Source organism: Oncorhynchus kisutch, linkage group LG27 (genome assembly GCF_002021735.2).
Source record: "Oncorhynchus kisutch isolate 150728-3 linkage group LG27, Okis_V2, whole genome shotgun sequence".
NCBI lineage: Eukaryota > Metazoa > Chordata > Actinopteri > Salmoniformes > Salmonidae > Oncorhynchus > Oncorhynchus kisutch.
The window spans coordinates 1060766-1078801 of record NC_034200.2 but is presented as its reverse complement, the minus strand read 5'-3'; positions in this window follow the sequence as shown (position 1 = coordinate 1078801).

Below are 18036 nucleotides of genomic sequence, written 5' to 3'. Positions count from 1 at the left end.
TTTGCATGACGCACGAGCAAAGTAATACAGCTAACGACATACATTTAAAGGCATTGCAATTTGTGAGTAAATGCAACTCTATCAATAACAAGATTATCATCATTAGCTAAATGCTTGAATCGAACTTACAAACAAATATGTTTCCAAGGCTGAAGCGTGAAAATAAATAACTACATTGAAAGACCTGCACCGTAGCGTTGTTTGTAGCTGCTTCTATGCGTGCAAAACAAATTCTGTACTTCCTGTTTGCGTCGTCTTTCTAAGTACCAGAAAGCGCCACTAGGGGGCAAATAACACCATTGAACACAATGAAAATCCAATTTAACCATTGTAATAAAATAATCTGTTACCTTCTAACAGGATGGCAGCACAGCCTGCATTAGTTAACCTTGTTCGAACTATTAAAAGAACTGTCAGACCTAGAGTTCTGAAACTTTAGAAACCTGTTCTAGACCTCAGGTCGATCGTGCGTGGTGAGTTACGTGGCTCTAGAAGGTTCTCGGACTGAGAAACAGCCTCGTACATTTGCAATAACTTCAATTAATTTTTTAATCACGAAAATGACGACATTTAGAAATGTCCCAGAGTCGCAAGACTAGGTGCATTGCGACCGCCTCGGCCCATATAGATGGACCCCAACATTTCTGTCCGATAGTTCATTCAAGGACCCCGTAGCAAGGCATGGAAAAAAGTGGATTTTCAGCATCAATTAGGGTCTTGCTCGGGCACCAAATGACCTATCGAGCCAAACTTGGGATTTGGGGTCGCCTCACATAGGCCTACACAATGTCAGAACTGGACCCGCAGCTAGAACGTAACTACGTGTTATACGTTTTTATTATGGTTTGAACAGAAGGTGTTGTGAATTTTGGGCCAGCTCTGAAGTATGTGATTGTTGGCTACTAAATGAGTTGGAAAAATTGGGTTTGGTATCAGTTTGATGTCAGAATGATATCTAATTGACTGATGGACGGTGACTTGCTGGGGACTATTGTCCATTTGCAATATGTTTAAACAGTGAGGTACCATCACCAAAGTGACATTCTGAAATCAACCCTAACGAGCGATGGAGAGGAACCAGAATCACTGCCCAGCCATCCCGAGTTCATCGGGCCAGTCAATTTCGCATTCATGCAGGATTTTTGAGCATGCCAAATTCGTGATGGTAAATGCTCATTGAAACAAATTGCAAATGCACGTGCATTTGCATTATGATTCAACAGTGAAAAAAACATCACCAAATGGACATGATGAAATCAACACAACGAGCGATGGAGAGGAACCACTATCACTGCCAGTTCATCAGACCCGTCAATTTTGCATTTCTGCAGTATTTTTGAGAGCATGTCAAATTTGTGATGGTACATGGCAAATGAACATAACATCCTGATTTGGCATTTTCAAATCTTTCATATTGCATTTGGACATTTCTTATGGCATTTGGCAAAAAAAAGTGATTTTTGACTTTGACTTTCTTCCTATGAAATCTAATTGCAAATGGACAAAACATATACCTTATGCATAAGTTTTTTTTTTTTTTTAAATGATGATAATAAAATATGACTAAAGTATGTTGATACAGTTCTTATACATGTGTAATTGACACAAAAATCGAAGGAATTATGAAAAACGGTCCAGAAATCACTTTTTTAAGGGGGTGATAAGTTCTTGATTTTTTTTTCACTTTTTCAAAATGTTATTTTTGGATGTAGACTTGTGTTAAATTTGCAATATGAAAAACCACGGTGGAGCACACTCGCCACCTGTTGGATTTTTAAAGTGTTACACCTGGCATTTGCAATCAATTTTGAACGAAACAACGCCGAATGGAGCGGTATTAGAGACCGTGTATATGGTTTGTCCAGTGCCAATGACTTCCCATTCAATTTTGTCCATTTCAGGGGGGTATTCCCTTACACCCTGGAGGACTCGGTCCTCGACACAGGCATCAATCTGAAGGAGAGAGCCGGGGTTGTCTATGCCCATGCCGAAACTACCTCTGATGTGTCAGACGAGAGCTCAGAGGGGCAGAGTATCATGGAGACTGTTAAATCACTTCAACATTTTACCCAACATTTGTGGAATCCTCGGCAGCAGCAGATCGGGCAAGGGTTCTTCAGGGGGCAGGCTCCCTATAACCCGAGCGGTGTATCAAATACTGGCGACAAATTGTTTCAGTTCGACACTCTGACAGAGGAGCATAGGAGGAAGATAACGATGGAGTATAACAAGGAGGAATCTGAGAGACAAGCAGCCTCTCAGAAAGGGCAAGCGAAGATGATCGATTCAATCAAGGCCAGCATAAGAGACATACTAGAACAGCGCAGCTCAGTGTTACAAGAGTACTCGTCAAACCTGTCCAATATGGATACGTGTGTGCGCAAACAAGCCAAGGATGATCAGGATCCCGGCGATATCTCTAAATTGATGAACGAACTACGCAAACTTGCGAAGCAGATCTCAAAGCGCAGCAGTAGTAGCTCAAGCGAGGATGGACATGGAAGATGTGGGGGGACCCACACTCGTGGGGACCCACACTCCGCGTCCAACAACCAACAGTCTCAGCCGTCCACACAGCAGTCCAATACGACCGTGATGAACAAACAAGCTGGATACTTGGTGCCCTCGGGTGGAGGAAGCTCCCTGAAGACCTTGACAGATTTCATCTCAGCGATTGTCACAAAGAACTCCATATGGCGTTACCCTGACAACGTACTGCAAGGTCTTGGGAGCATATTCGTTGTACACCCTGAGGAATTGCTTTATTATGTGTGTTGATGTATTGTGTGCATAAAATAAAAGTATTACAACCATACGTCGGTCTAAATGTCTTTTAAGAAATAGTCATGCTAGTTGCTGTACAGAGAATAGGTTCTGATGAGGGATCAACTGTTTACGCTCCAGTAAGCAAGCCACCAACAACACACGTTCCAACAGGGTACTACAATCTAACACTCGATCGCCGAGAATCTGCCGCCTCTTACTTTGGCCTCGCAGAAGTCGATCTGTTTCATGCTCAATGAAACACCCTTGAGACTGGCCCTACAACAGCAAGGGTCGATTCAGAGGCGCATGGTGTACAATGACCGCAGCGATAATGACGTTGTGCAATCAGGGTTGAACGAGTATAAGGGTGAATGGAACAACCTAGCCCTGGGTAATCTCGACTTAAAGCACGTACTCTCTCAACTGATCGACTCGACTACCAAACACAGTGCTCAAGTTGGGGGTGTGTGTGTCAGACTCATGCCTATCATCAGTCAATCGGAGGAATACTCATCAATCGTGGACCTGTATAACACATGCATCGCGAAAGGAAGATCTCTGATAGCCAAGAGGTATATAAACAACTACACCGGCACTGAGGAGCTGTACATCCCCGCGATCCCTATCCACACTTTAGTCTCTGAGTGGAACAAATCGCTCCACCAGTTTCACGATATGATCAGGTACGACGGCTTGGATGAGATTTGGATGAGATTGACTTGACGAGATTGACTTGACCGCGATCGAGCAACAGCTGAGCCTCATCTCTTGCATCATGACACCGTGCCTGTACAGCATGTACTATGACAATGAATACATAATAAATAACTGAACAGTCTATTGAACACGGCGGTGTCTCCCATTTTATTGAGTATGTGTATCTATCCCTACGTCTGTCTCTCTGTCATTACGATGCAAGGCATACCGCGCAGTGTTTCTTAATACCACATAGGAGGATAGTTGTTACACTCGCATGAGTTAAAGAGGAGCAGTAGCAATCTGCATTAATTTCCAAGTTGTAGTGACAGGCTGAAGTTAGTGTTTACACTGGGAGGGAAATTTAGAATGTCTCCCTTGACAGATACACATTAAATAGTCAGTCTTGCCAAGCTACTTTCCCAATTCACTCTGCGAACCTGGGATATGTGATGAATGCAATACATCTAACAATTGCGAGAGTGATTCAGTGGCATAAAGTGTAGTTACAGAGAGAGAAGAGAATAGCAAATGAAATGTGCCCCATGACAGTTTGGGTATTCATTTTAAAAATGCCCCGCACCCCAAATGTGCATCGCGAAGGTTTGCCTTCACGCCCACCACCACTCTAGTTTCCTACCTCCCAAAGAAAAACAAGTATGTGTTACTTCTGAGCACACTGCACACAGAGGCTGAAATTAGCCATCGCCAGGACAGGAAGCCAGCCATGATCCTAGACTACAACTGCAACAAAGGAGGTGTGGACAACCTAGATAAGGTGATTGGAACGTACAGCAGCAGAAGGATGACTGCACGCTGGCCTCTGGTCATCTTCCACAACATCATTGATGATTCCTCCTACAATGCCATTGTGATATAGAGAGAGATCAACCCTAGCTGGATGCCTCGTAAGCGCAACAAGAGGAGGGTGTTCCTGGAGCAGCTGGGAAAGGCACATGGAAAGAAGGGAGCATCTCTCCTGCACAGACGCATCTGCAGCAGTTGTGAAAGCTGTTCAGAGGGCTAGATCTCATGAGCAACCTGAGGAGCCCCCAGCCACTTCCCCAGCTGGGGCAAGTAAGAGGAAGAGGTGTCAGATCAGCCCACCAAAGAATGACTGTAAAACACATACTGTGTGCTGCAGGTGTAAGAAATATATCTGTAAAGGCTGTGTACATGCATACTGTCACACATGTGCTAATTGGGGGTTTAGTCAAGGCGGGTCAGTTTGACCCAGAGCACATGGGGTGCATACAGAATGAGAACAACGGGAGGGCTAAGCCATTTTCCCACAACTTTGGAAGTATACTTGGGGTCATTTGTTCATTTGGAAGACCCAGTTTAAACTTCCTGACTGATGTCTTCAGATGTTGCTTCAATTTATCCACATAATTTTCGCTCCTCATGAAGTCATCTATTTTGTGAGGTGCACCAGTCCCTCCAGAAGCAAAGCACCCCCACAACATGATGCTGCCAACCCCATGCTTCATAGTTGGGATGGTGTTCTTTGGCTTGCAAGCCTCCCCCTTTTTTTTCCAAACATAATGATCAATACGGCCAAACAATTCTATTTTTGTTTCATCAGACCAGAGGACAATTCTCCAAAAAGTACGATCTTTGTCCCCATGTGCAGTTGCAAACAGTAGTCTAGCTTTTTTATGGCGGTTTTGGAGCGGTGGCTTCTTCATTGCTGAGTGGCCTTTCAGGTTGTGTCGATATTGGACTCGTTTTACTGTGGATATAGATGATTATGTACCTGTTTCCTCCAGCATCTTCACAAGGTCCTTTTCTGTTGTTCTGGGATTGATTTGCACTTTTCGCACCAAAGAACGTTCATTTCTAGGAGACAGAAGGCGTCTCCTTCCTAAGTGGTATGATGACTGCGTGGTCCCATGGTGTTTATACAGATGAAAATGGTACCTTCAGGCATTTGGAAATTGCTCCCAAGGATGAACCAGACTTGTGGAGATCTACAATTTTGTTTCTGAGGTCTTGGCTGATTTCTTTTGATTTACTCATGATGTCAAGCAAAGAGGCACCTAGATTGAAGGTAGGCCTTGAAATAAATCCACAGGTACACCACCAATTGACTCAAAAAAATTAGAAGCTTCTAAAGCCATGACAATTTTACCTCTTGGGGATGTTATTCGAAAACATAATGTTAACTTTCACTGCTATGCGGATGACACACAGCTGTACATTTCAATGAAACATGGTGAAGCCCCATAATTGCCCTTGCTAGAAGCATGTGTTTCAGACATAAGGAAGTGGATGGCTGCAAACTTTCTACTTTTAAACTCGGACAAAACAGAGATGCTTGTTCTAGGTCCCAAGAAACAAAGAGATCTTTGAATCTGACAATTAATCTTAATGGTTGTACAGTAGTCTCAAATAAAACTGTGAAGGACGTCGGCGTTACTCTGGACCCTGATCTCTCTTTTGAAGATCATATCAAGACCATTTCAAGGACAGCTTTTTTCCATCTACGTAACATTGCAAAAATCAGAAACTTTCTGTCCAAAAATGTGGCAGAAAAATTAATCCATGTTTTTGTCACTTCTAGGTTAGACTACTGCAATGCTCTACTTTCCGACTACCCGGATAAAGAACTAAATTAACTTCAGTTGGTGCTAAATACGGCTGCTAGAATCCTGACTAGAACCAAAAAATTTGATCATATTACTCCAGTGCTAGCCTCTCTACACTGGCTTCCTGTCAAAGCAAGGGCTGATTTCAAGGTTTTACTGCTAACCTACAAAGCATTACATGGGCTTGCTCCTACCGATCTCTCTGATTTGGTCCTGCCGTACATACCTACACGTACGCTACGGTCACAAGACGCAGGCCTCCTAATTGTCCCTAGAATTTCTAAGCAAACAGCTGGAGGCAGGGCTTTCTCCTATAGAGCTCCATTTTTATGGAACGGTCTGCCTACCCATGTCAGAGACGCAAACTCGGTCTCAACCTTTAAGTCTTTACTGAAGACTCATCTCTTCAGTGGGTCATATGATTGAGTGTAGTCTGGCCCAGGAGTGGGAAGGTGAACGGAAAGGCTCTGGAGCAACGAACCGCCCTTGCTGTCTCTGCATGGCCGGTTCCCCTCTTTCCACTGGGATTCTCTGCCTCTAACCCTATTACAGGTGCTGAGTCACTGGCTTACTGGGGCTCTCTCATGCGGTCCCTGGAAGGGGTGCGTCACCTGAGTGGGTTGATTCACTGATGTGGTCATCCTGTCTGGGTTGGCACCCCCCTTGGGTTGTGCCATGGCGGAGATCTTTGTGGGCTATACTCAGCCCTGTCTCACGATGGTAAGTTGGTGGTTGAAGATATCCCTCTAGTGGTGTGGGGGCTGTGCTTTGGCAAAGTGGGTGGGGTTATATCCTTCCTGTTTGGCCCTGTCCGGGGGTGTCCTCGGATGGGGCCACAGTGTCTCCTGACCGCTCCTGTCTCAGCCTCCAATGTGTCAGGGGGCTAGGGTCAGTTTGTTATATCTGGAGTACTTATCCTATCCGGTATCCTGTGTGAATTTAATTCTCTCTTTCTTTCTCTCTCTCGGAGGACCTGAGCCCTAGGACCATGCCTCAGGACTACCTGACATGATGACTCCTTGCTGTCACCAGTCCACCTGGCCATGTTCTGTTATAATCTCCACCCGGCACAGCCAGAAGAGGACTGGCCACCCCACATAGCCTGGTTCCTCTCTAGGTTTCTTCCTAGGGAGTTTTTCCTAGCCACTGTGCTTCTACACCTACATTGCTTGCTGTTTGGGGTTTTTGGCTTGGTTTCTGTACAGCACTTTGAGATATCAGCTGATGTACAAAGGGCTATATAAATCTATTTGATTTAATTTGATCTGTACTACTCTGATCCTGGCAACCTCAACCTGTGTTTCCCTTACCTCCTTCTGATATCAGCACCATGGGTACAACTACAGTTAAAACATTTTCCACCGATACTACACTATGCTTTGTCTAATGCCCTCCTGCACACTACTCACACCTAGGAACCTCCATCCTTCACACTGCTGCTACATGACCATAAGCACCATAATGGGTTCGGGACAATAGCTCTCATGGGATAACTGAAATATCCTAACTTGACTTTCTCGGTTAAAGACTCTGCATCAAAACTCAGCAGGAGTTTGTGTCTTCTCTGTTTCATCGCGCTCTCCACCGGGTCTGCATCGCACATAACGGCAGGCGTCACATACTCCAGCTATCTTCAATGTCACCCTAATCCAGAGAGCAAAGCAAGTAACAGTTCTTGTCCCTATGTGCGTGGTTTGGTAAATTACAATTATTTTGAACACGAGTGTATCCTTAACAAAAACAACAGTTTCAGTAACATTTGCTATGACTGTGATGTGTTTATCTTTATCAACCTTCGTTGAATGCACTGACTGACTGTACGTGGCTATGGACAAGAGCGGCCCCTAAATTACCTAAATGTAAAAGGGAGAACTTTCAAAGAACACTGGGTAATATGTCGCTGCATGGGTAATTACAGCAACATTTGGTACAGTAACATGGATTACTGTAAAATGGAATACAGTAGCTCTACTCTACAATAAATTTCACATTTCTGCCAGTAAGTTACTGTAGATTTTACAGGAAATTTACAGTGTACCACGACCCTCAATTTTATGCAGATAACACCCCCCCGCCACTACCAATTACCACACAAACTCATGCACTCATATAAGAATACTCAGAGACATTCACAAACACATTGAAACGAGATTGGCATTCATAAAACCTTTGAAACCATTCGACAACAGTGATTTTCAAAATAAAAGTTGCAAAAGAAAACACCTTTACTTAGGCCGGGATTCAATCCGATAAATTGTTCAACGGTTAACGTATTACCTTTTCCACATTTATTATTGTTATCTGGTGAGTAGAAACTTTTTTGATTAATAACTTCAACCGATCATGTAATTGTTACGGTTTTCTAAGTGTGAAGGAGAGTCGGACCAAAATGCAGCGTGTAGATTACGATTCATGTTTAATGACAAACACACTAAACACAAACAATAAACGTAACGAAAACCGAAACAGCCGATACTTGTGTAAACTAACACAGAACAAGGACATCAGGACAATCACCCACGACAAACTCAAAGAATATGGCTGCCTAAATATGGTTCCCAATCAGAGAGAACGATAAACACCTGCCTCTGATTGAGAACCACTCCAGACAGCCATAGACTTTGCTTGATAACCCACTAAGCTACAATCCCATTACCACCACCAAAACCCCAAGACAAACACACCACAATTACAAAAACCCATGCCACACCCTGGCCTGACCCAATACATGAAGATAAATACAAAATACTTCGACCAGAGCGTGACAGTAATAGCATACTAAAATCTATGGAAACCTTTCATTAGCTACTCAAGCTAACATCTTGGCTTAAGCTCAGCAGAGTCTATCAAAGTATTTTAGTGCGCAGAATTAACCTCGTCAGTAACACAAAACTATCTAATTCAATCCAACCAGATATTTCTACTACAAAATAACTTGTAATACTGTGATGAAAACAGGCCTTTTGTTTAGAAGATTACATGTGATTGATGTTGTATTGAAATTTTATTTGTCACATACACATGGTTAACAGATGTTAATGCTTGTGCTTCTAGTTCCAACAATGCAGTAATAACCAACAAGTAATCTAACTAACAATTCCAAAACTACTGTCTTAAACACACAAGTGTAAGGGGATAAAGAATATGTACATAAAGATATATGAATGAGTGATGGTTACAGAGCGGCATAGGCAAGATACAGTAGATGGTATCGAGTACAGTATATACATATTAGATGAGTATGTAAACAAAGTGGCATAGTTAAAGTGGCTAGTATTACATAAAGATGCAGTAGATGATATAGAGTACAGTATTTACGTATGAGATGAATAATGTAGGGTATGTAAACAAAGTGGCATAGTTAAAGTGGCTAGTGATACATGTATTACATAAAGATGCAGTAGATGATATAGAGTACAGTATTTACGTATGAGATGAATAATGTAGGGTATGTAAACATTATATTAGGTAGCATTGTTTAAAGTGGCTAGTGATATATTTTACATAATTTCCCATGATTAAAGTGGCTGGAGTAGAGTCAGTGGCATTGACAGTGTGTTGGCAGCAGCCATTCAATGTTAGTGGTGGCTGTTTAACAGTCTGATGGCCTTGAGATTGAAGCTGTTTTTCAGTCTCTCGGTCCCAGCTTTGATGCACCTGTACTGACCTCGCCTTCTGGTTGATAGCAGGGTGAACAGGCAGTGGCTCGGGTGGTTGTTGTCCTTGATGATCTTTATGGCCTTCCTTTAACATCGGGTGGTGTAGGTGTCCAGGAGGGCAGGTAGTTTGCCCCCGGTGATGCGTTGTGCAGACCTCACTACCCTCTGGAGAGCCTTACGGTTGCGGGCGGAGCAGTTGCCGTACCAGGCGGTAATACAGCTCACCAGGATTCTCTCGATTGTGCATCTGTAGAAGTTTGTGTGCTTTTGGTGACAAGCCAAATGCTCCCGGTCGCCCTGCCAGTGCGGCGAGGTGGAATAGCCCGCACTGGGCTATGCAGGCGAACCGGGGACACCATGCGCAAGGCGCTGCTGCGCCTTCTTCTCGATGCTGTCTGTGTGGGTGGACCAATTCAGTTTGTCTGTGATGTGTATGCCGAGGAACTTGCCAGTGCCGCCAAGTTTAATGTGGTATGAGGGTTATCATGAATGATGCTGTAACGGTTTTCTTGACTAGAAGGAGAGGCGGACCAAAATGCAACCCTTCTAAATGACCCCACTGGACTGAGGGGCAGAAGGGGCGGAAGCTCGGGACAGAGGGGCGGCAGCTCTGGCGCCTCTGGGCTGAGGGGCTCTGGCGCCTCTGGGCTGAGGGGCGGCCCCTGGCTGACTGGCGGCAATGGTGGCCCCTGGCTGACTGGCGGCACTGGTGGCCCCTGGCGGATCCTGGCGGCACTGGCGGCTCCTGGCTGACTGGCGGCACTGGCGGCACTGGCGGTGCTGGGCAGACGGGAGGCTCAGGCGGCGCTGGAATGAGGGGCTCTAGCACCTCTGGACTGAGGGGCGGGAGCTCTGGCAGCGCCAAACAGGCGGGAGACTCTAGCAGCGCTGGAGAGGAGGAAGGCTCCGGCATCGCTAGACAGGCGAGGCGCACTGTAGTCCTCACACGCACAGGAAGTCTGGTGCGGGGAGCTGCCACCGGAGGGCTGGTGTGTGGTACTGGATAGACCGGACCGTGCAGGCGCTCTTGAGCACCGAGCCTGCCCAACCTTACCCGGTTGAATGCTCCCGGTCGCCCTGCCAGTGCGGCGAGGTGGAATAGCCCGCACTGGGCTATGCAGGCGAACCGGGGACACCATGCGCAAGGCTGGTGCCATGTAAGCTGGCCCAAGGAGACGCACTGGGGACTAGATGCGTAGAGCCGGCTTCATGGCACTTGGCTCGATGCTCACTCTAGCCCGGCCGATACGCGGAGCTGGTATGTACCGCACCGGGCTATGCACCCGCACTGGGGACACCGTGCGCTCCACCGCATAACATGGTGCCTGCCCGGTCTCTCTCGCCCCCCAGTAAGCACAGGAAGTTGGCGCAGGTCTCCTACCTGGCTTCGCCACACTTCCTGTGTGCCTCCCCCCAATACATTTTTGGGGCTGACTTTTGGCTTCCTACCACGCCGCCGTGCTTGTCTCTCCAACTCCATTCTCCTATACCCCTCTTCACACTGCTCCAGCACTCTTCCTGGGTCGACCGCCCACCTGTCTATTTCCTCCCAAGTAGTATAGTCCATACTCTTGCCGTCCAAAACGTCCTCCCATGTCCATTCCTCTTTTCGCTGCTCCTGCTGCCGCTGCCTGTCACCACGCCGCTTGGTCCTGTTGTGTTGGGTGATTCTGTAACGGTTTTCTTGACTTGAAGGAGAGGCGGACCAAAATGCAGCGTGGTTTCTATTCATGGTTCTTTAATAAAGACTCTACACACTAACAAAACAAGAAACGTGAAAACCCAAAACAGCCCTATCTGGTGCAAACACAGAGAAAGGAAACAATCACCCACAAAACCCAACACCAGACAATGACTAACACCTGCCTCTGATTAAGAACCATATCAGGCCAAACACAGAAACAGACAAACTAGACACACAACATAGAATGCCCACTCAGATCACAAAACATACAAAGCAAACTATGGTCAGGGTGTGACAGATGCAGTATTAAAACATTCATGAAGGGGTTGTTAATTATTTAATAAAGGTCTAATGAATGCATTATGGTGTACCCCCTTTTGTGTTGCCAAAATACACATAGTGTACTGCTATATACCCACATATACAGGGTGTGCATGTGTATAATGGAAACATGTATTTTTGTTGTCACCATGCCCAACCCCATGACACACCAAACACAATAATACAGTTTTCACATACAATCACTTCCTGGAAATGTGTTTGAACGTACCAGTAGCAGAACAACAATGATCAAATAACATTTGAAAACATTTTTTTCCCCACTTTAGTGTCTGTACTGAGTGTATTTAAACTCCCTTTTCAGCAGGAAGGGTAAATACTTTAGTGTCTGTACTGAGTGTATTTAAACTCCCTTTTCAGCAGGAAGGGTAAATACTTTAGTGTCTGTACTGAGTGTATTTAAACTTGGGATATCCCTTTTCAGCAGGAAGGGTAAATACTTTAGTGTCTGTACTGAGTGTATTTAAACTTGGGATATCCCTTTTCAGCAGGAAGGGTAAATACTTTAGTGTCTGTACTGAGTGTATTTAAACTTGGGATATCCCTTTTCAGCAGGAAGGGTAAATACTTTAGTGTCTGTACTGAGTGTATTTAAACTTGGGATATCCCTTTTCAGCAGGAAGGGTAAATACTTTAGTGTCTGTACTGAGTGTATTTAAACTTGGGATATCCCTTTTCAGCAGGAAGGGTAAATACTTTAGTGTCTGTACTGAGTGTATTTAAACTTGGGATATCCCTTTTCAGCAGGAAGGGTAAATACTTTAGTGTCTGTACTGAGTGTATTTAAACTTGGGATATCCCTTTTCAGCAGGAAGGGTAAATACTTTAGTGTCTGTACTGAGTGTATTTAAACTTGGGATATCCCTTTTCAGCAGGAAGGGTAAATACAAATTGTTGTAGTATGTCTTTAAATTCATTTGCATAATGACTGGAAATGATCTAAAATTTGTACCTGGATTGCATATCTTAGACCCACTTTTGCAAAACTTTAAATACAATTGTAAAGTGTTTTGTTCACAGAACATTAACACTTTGTTTTCATTGTTTCTGGAAATCAGTAAATACTACTACACAAGATTGTGAATGGCTTCATCAGTAGTCAATCAGGTATAATATAGGGAAAGATCTAGGCAACGGGGACTTTCGATTTCTATTATGTTTTTACAACACTGTGGACATGCAGAGATACATATAATGAAGTTGGATTATTTCTTTGGGTTACTCCTAAATGTGTCTGATCTTAATTTGAGCCAGTTTCACACAGCAGGAAAATATTCCTGCAGCAACAAGAAATGTGAATTAAAATTAATGAAAGGTTTGTGGTCATACACACATCCTTAAAAACATACTGTAGGTGCTGGGCTAATAAAGAATTCTAGTGTAGAACAAGAAGGATGTATGTATGAGTGGTTGAGGGGTTGATACACTGTTAAAAGCTCCCAATTCACCACTTTATTGACCATGCTTTGATCCGAAACGAAGATCGGTTTCGGATGAAAACGTTGTCAATAAAGCAGTGCTTTAACAGTGTGTGGGTCTTCTTGTTCTATACGATTAAAAGTAATGAACATTTTTGAGGGGTTGATCCATTTTTGTTAGGGCATGTCAAGTCTGAGTTTTTTTTTTATTTTTTATTTGACCCCTTTTTCTCCCCAATTTCGTGGTATTTAATTGTTAGTAGCTACTATTTTGTCTCATCGCTACAACTCCCGTCATGAAAATCATGCATCCTCCAATACACAACCCAACCAAGCAGCACTGCTTCTTAACACAGTGCGCATCGAACCTGGAAGCCAGCCACACCAATGTGTCAGAGGAAACACTGTGCACCTGGCTACCTTGGTTAGCACGCACTGCGCCCAGCCTGCCACAGGAGTCGCTGGTGTGCGATGAGACAAGGATATCCTTACCGGCCAAACCCCCCATGGACCTCCCGGTCGCGGCCAGTTACGACAGAGCTGGCGCTGCAGTACAGCGGAGAGGCCCCGAAGTCTGAATGAAATTTTAGATGTATTTTTAAACCATGAATACACTACAAGTTTCAAATGTATGCAAGAAGAGAATGATCAAATTAAGATGGGGCATCTGTAAGTCATCATCTTCAACATTGTGGCCTTCCATTACAGAGCTTTTCTTTGGTGTGGTTGAGGCCGATACATTCATATCTGTTGTGTTCCTCCACTGTATTGGGGATTGTGTTTGTTTGCTGAGGGAAAGTCTACAAAACTATGAGCGCAGACCAGCCTTTATATTGTATACATGGATTTAAATTGTGATGAATGAATCCTGCACACAATGTGATTATTTTCCATTTTCGATCAGGAATTATATAATATTTTTGGTGTATGAAAGCAATCCCTGATCTAATGCATATGGTTAAACTTAGTAGGGTAACAGTGTTTTGTGGCTTGCAGGAGACCTAGGTTAGAAACTAGTAACACAAGAAGAACAGAATGTGTCACGACTCCTACCGAAGGTGGCTCCCCTTCCTGTTCGGGTGGCGCTCGGCAGTCGTCGTCACCGGCCTACTAGCTGCCACTGATCCTTCTCCCCTCCCCCTTGTCTGTTTATTAGTTACACCTGTGTTTAGATAATTGGTTGGGCTTTATTATCCAGCCGGCCCGCCTGCTGGGTGTGCGGGATTGTTTTATGTGTACTCTTGTAAGTCACGGTTGTTCGTGTACGTGAGTTATTCGGGACTGTTTAGTTCCCCTGTGTTTTGGGGAATTTGTTCGAGGGGCGTTGTTTTCACCTGTGTGGTGAATAAAGAAGTATCGCTACTCTGAACTCTCTGTTTCCTGCGTTCGACTTCTTCCCCCACTACACCCAGGCATTACAGACTGAAGCTACAGTATATACAGGGAGTACTAGGACCAGTACCTGAGGCACTTTGTACCCTGCTGAAATATGTAGCCTAGAAGTTAGAGGGGCGGCCTAAATACCGGAGGGTTGCTGGTTTGAATCCTGGGTCTGATTTGGAAAAATCTGGTGGATGTGAACCGGCAAATGGAGGGTTGCTGGTATCTAATTCTAGATTACATCTCCTGCTGTTGTGCCCTTGAGTAAGGCACAACTGCAAAACAATGACTTTATCTCGGAGGAGCAAATGCAATCTTCAGGTCCCACACAAAATTACAAAATCAAATCAAATTGTCACATACACATGGTTAGCAGATGTTAATGCGAGTGTAGCGAAATGCTTGTGCTTCTAGTTCCGACATGCAGTAATAACCAACAAGTAATCTAACTAACAATTCCAAAACTACTACCTTATACACACAAGTGTAAAGGGATAATGAGTGATGGTACAGAGCGGCATAGGCAAGATGCAATCGAGTACAGTATATACATATGAGATGAGTTATGTAGGGTATGTAAACAAAGTGGCTAGTGATACATGAATTACATAAAGATGCAGTAGATGATAGAGTACAGTATATACGTATACATATGAGATGAATAATGTAGGGTATGTAAACATATTAAGTAGCATTGTTTAAAGTGGCTAGTGATATATTTTACATCAATTCCCATTATTCTGTTGGCAGCAGCCACTCAATATTAGTGGTGGCTGTTTAACAGTCTGATGGCCTTGAGATAGAAGCTGTTTTTCAGTCTCTCGGTCCCTGCTTTGATGCACCTGTACTGACCTTGCCTTCTGGATGATAGTGGGGTGAACAGGCAGTGGCTCGGGTGGTTGTTGTCCTTGATGATCTCTATGGCCTTCCTGTGACATCGGGTGGTGTAGGTGTCCTGGAGGGCAGGAAGTTTGCCCACGGTGATGCGTTGTGCAGACCTCACTACCCTCTGGAGAGACTTACGGTTGTGGGCGGAGCAGTTGCCGTACCAGGCGGTGATAGAGCCCGAAAGGATGCTCTCGATTGTGCATCTGTAGAAGTTTGTGAGTGCTTTTGGTGACACGCCGAATTTCTTCAGCCTCCTGAGGTTGAAGAGGCACTGCTGCGCCGTCTGTGTGGGAGGACCAATTCAGTTTGTCCGTGATGTGTACGCCGAGGAACTTAACTTACTACCCTCTCCACTACTGTGCCATCGATGTGGATAGGGGGGTGCTCCCTCTGCTGTTTCCTGAAGTCCACGATCATCTCCTTTGTTTTGCTGACGTTGAGCGTTAGGTTATTTTCCTGATACCACACTCCGAGGGCCCTTACCTCCTCCCTGTAGGCCATCAAGCCTACCACTGTAGTGTCGTCCGCAAACTTGATGATTGAGTTGGAGACGTGCATGGAAACGCAGTCGTGGGTGAACAGGGAGTACAGGAGAGGGCTCAGAACGCACCCTTGTGGGGCCCCAGTGTTGAGATGTTACCTACCCTCACCACCTGGGGGCGGCCCGTCAGGAAGTCCAGTACCCAGTTGCACAGGGCGGGGTCGAGACCCAGGGTCTGATGACGAGTTTGGAGGGTACTATGGTGTTAAATACTGAGCTGTGGTATCAGGAAAATAACCTAATGCTCAACGTCAACAAAACAAAGGAGATGATCGTGGACTTCAGGAAACAGCAGAGGGAGCACCCCCCTATCCACATCGAAGGACCTCAGCGTTACTCTGGACCCTGATCTCTCTTTTGAAGAACATATCAAGACCATTTCAAGGACAGCTTTTTTCCATCTACGTAACATTGCAAAAATCAGAAACTTTCTGTCCGAAAATGATGCAGAAAAATTAATCCATGCTTTTGTCACTTCTAGGTTAGACTACTGCAATGCTCTATTTTCCGGCTACCCGGATAAAGCACTAAATAAACTTCAGTTAGTGCTAAATACGGCTGCTAGAATCCTGACTAGAACCAAAAAATTTGATCATATTACTCCAGTGCTAGCCTCTCTACACTGGCTTCCTGTCAAAGCAAGGGCTGATTTCAAGGTTTTACTGCTAACCTACAAAGCATTACATGGGCTTGCTCCTACCTATCTCTCTGATTTGGTCCTGCCGTACATACCTACACGTACGCTACGGTCACAAGACGCAGGCCTCCTAATTGTCCCTAGAATTTCTAAGCAAACAGCTGGAGGCAGGGCTTTCTCCTATAGAGCTCCATTTTTATGGAACGGTCTGCCTACCCATGTCAGAGACGCAAACTCGGTCTCAACCTTTAAGTCTTTACTGAAGACTCATCTCTTCAGTGGGTCATATGATTGAGTGTAGTCTGGCCCAGGAGTGGGAAGGTGAACGGAAAGGCTCTGGAGCAACGAACCGCCCTTGCTGTCTCTGCCTGGCCGGTTCCCCTCTTTCCACTGGGATTCTCTGCCTCTAACCCTATTACAGGGGCTGAGTCACTGGCTTGCTGGGGCTCTCTCATGCCGTCCCTGGAGGGGGTGCGTCACCTGAGTGGGTTGATTCACTGTTGTGGTCATCCTGTCTGGGTTGGCGCCCCCCCCTTGGGTTGTGCCGTGGCGGAGATCTTTGTGGGCTATACTCAGCCTTGTCTCAGGATGGTAAGTTGGTGGTTGAAGATATCCCTCTAGTGGTGTGGGGGCTGTGCTTTGAAAAAGTGGGTGGGGTTATATCCTTCCTGTTTGGCCCTGTCCGGGGGTGTCCTCGGATGGGGCCACAGTGTCTCCTGACTCAGCCTCCAGTATTTATGCTGCAGTAGTTTATGTGTCGGGGGGCTGGGGTCAGTTTGTTATATCTGGAGTACTTCTCCTGTCCTATTCGGTGTCCTGTGTGAATCTAAGTGTGCGTTCTCTAATTCTCTCCTTCTCTCTTTCTTTCTCTCTCTCGGAGGACCTGAGCCCTAGGACCATGCCCCAGGACTACCTGGTCATTTATGAACATTGAACATCTTGGCCATGTTCTGTTATAATCTCCACCCGGCACAGCCAGAAGAGGACTGGCCACCCCACATAGCCTGGTTCCTCTCTAGGTTTCTTCCTAGGTATTGGCCTTTCTAGGGAGTTTTTCCTAGCCACCGTGCTTCTACACCTGCATTGCTTGCTGTTTGGGGTTATAGGCTGGGTTTCTGTACAGCACTTTGAGATATCAGCTGATGTACGAAGGGCTGTATAAATACATTTGATTTGATTTGAGCTGTAGTCGATGAACAGCATTCTCACATAGGTATGGGCAGTGTGCAGTATGGTTGAGATTGCATCGTCTGTGGACCTATTTGGGTGGTAAGCAAATTGGAGTGGGTCTAGGGTGTCAGGTAGGGTGGAGGTGATATGGTCCTTGACTAGTCTCTCAAAGCACTTCATGATGACGGAATTGAGTGCTACGGGGCGGTAGTCGTTTAGCTCAGTTACCTTAGCTTTCTTGGGAACAGGAACAATGGTGGCCCTCTTGAA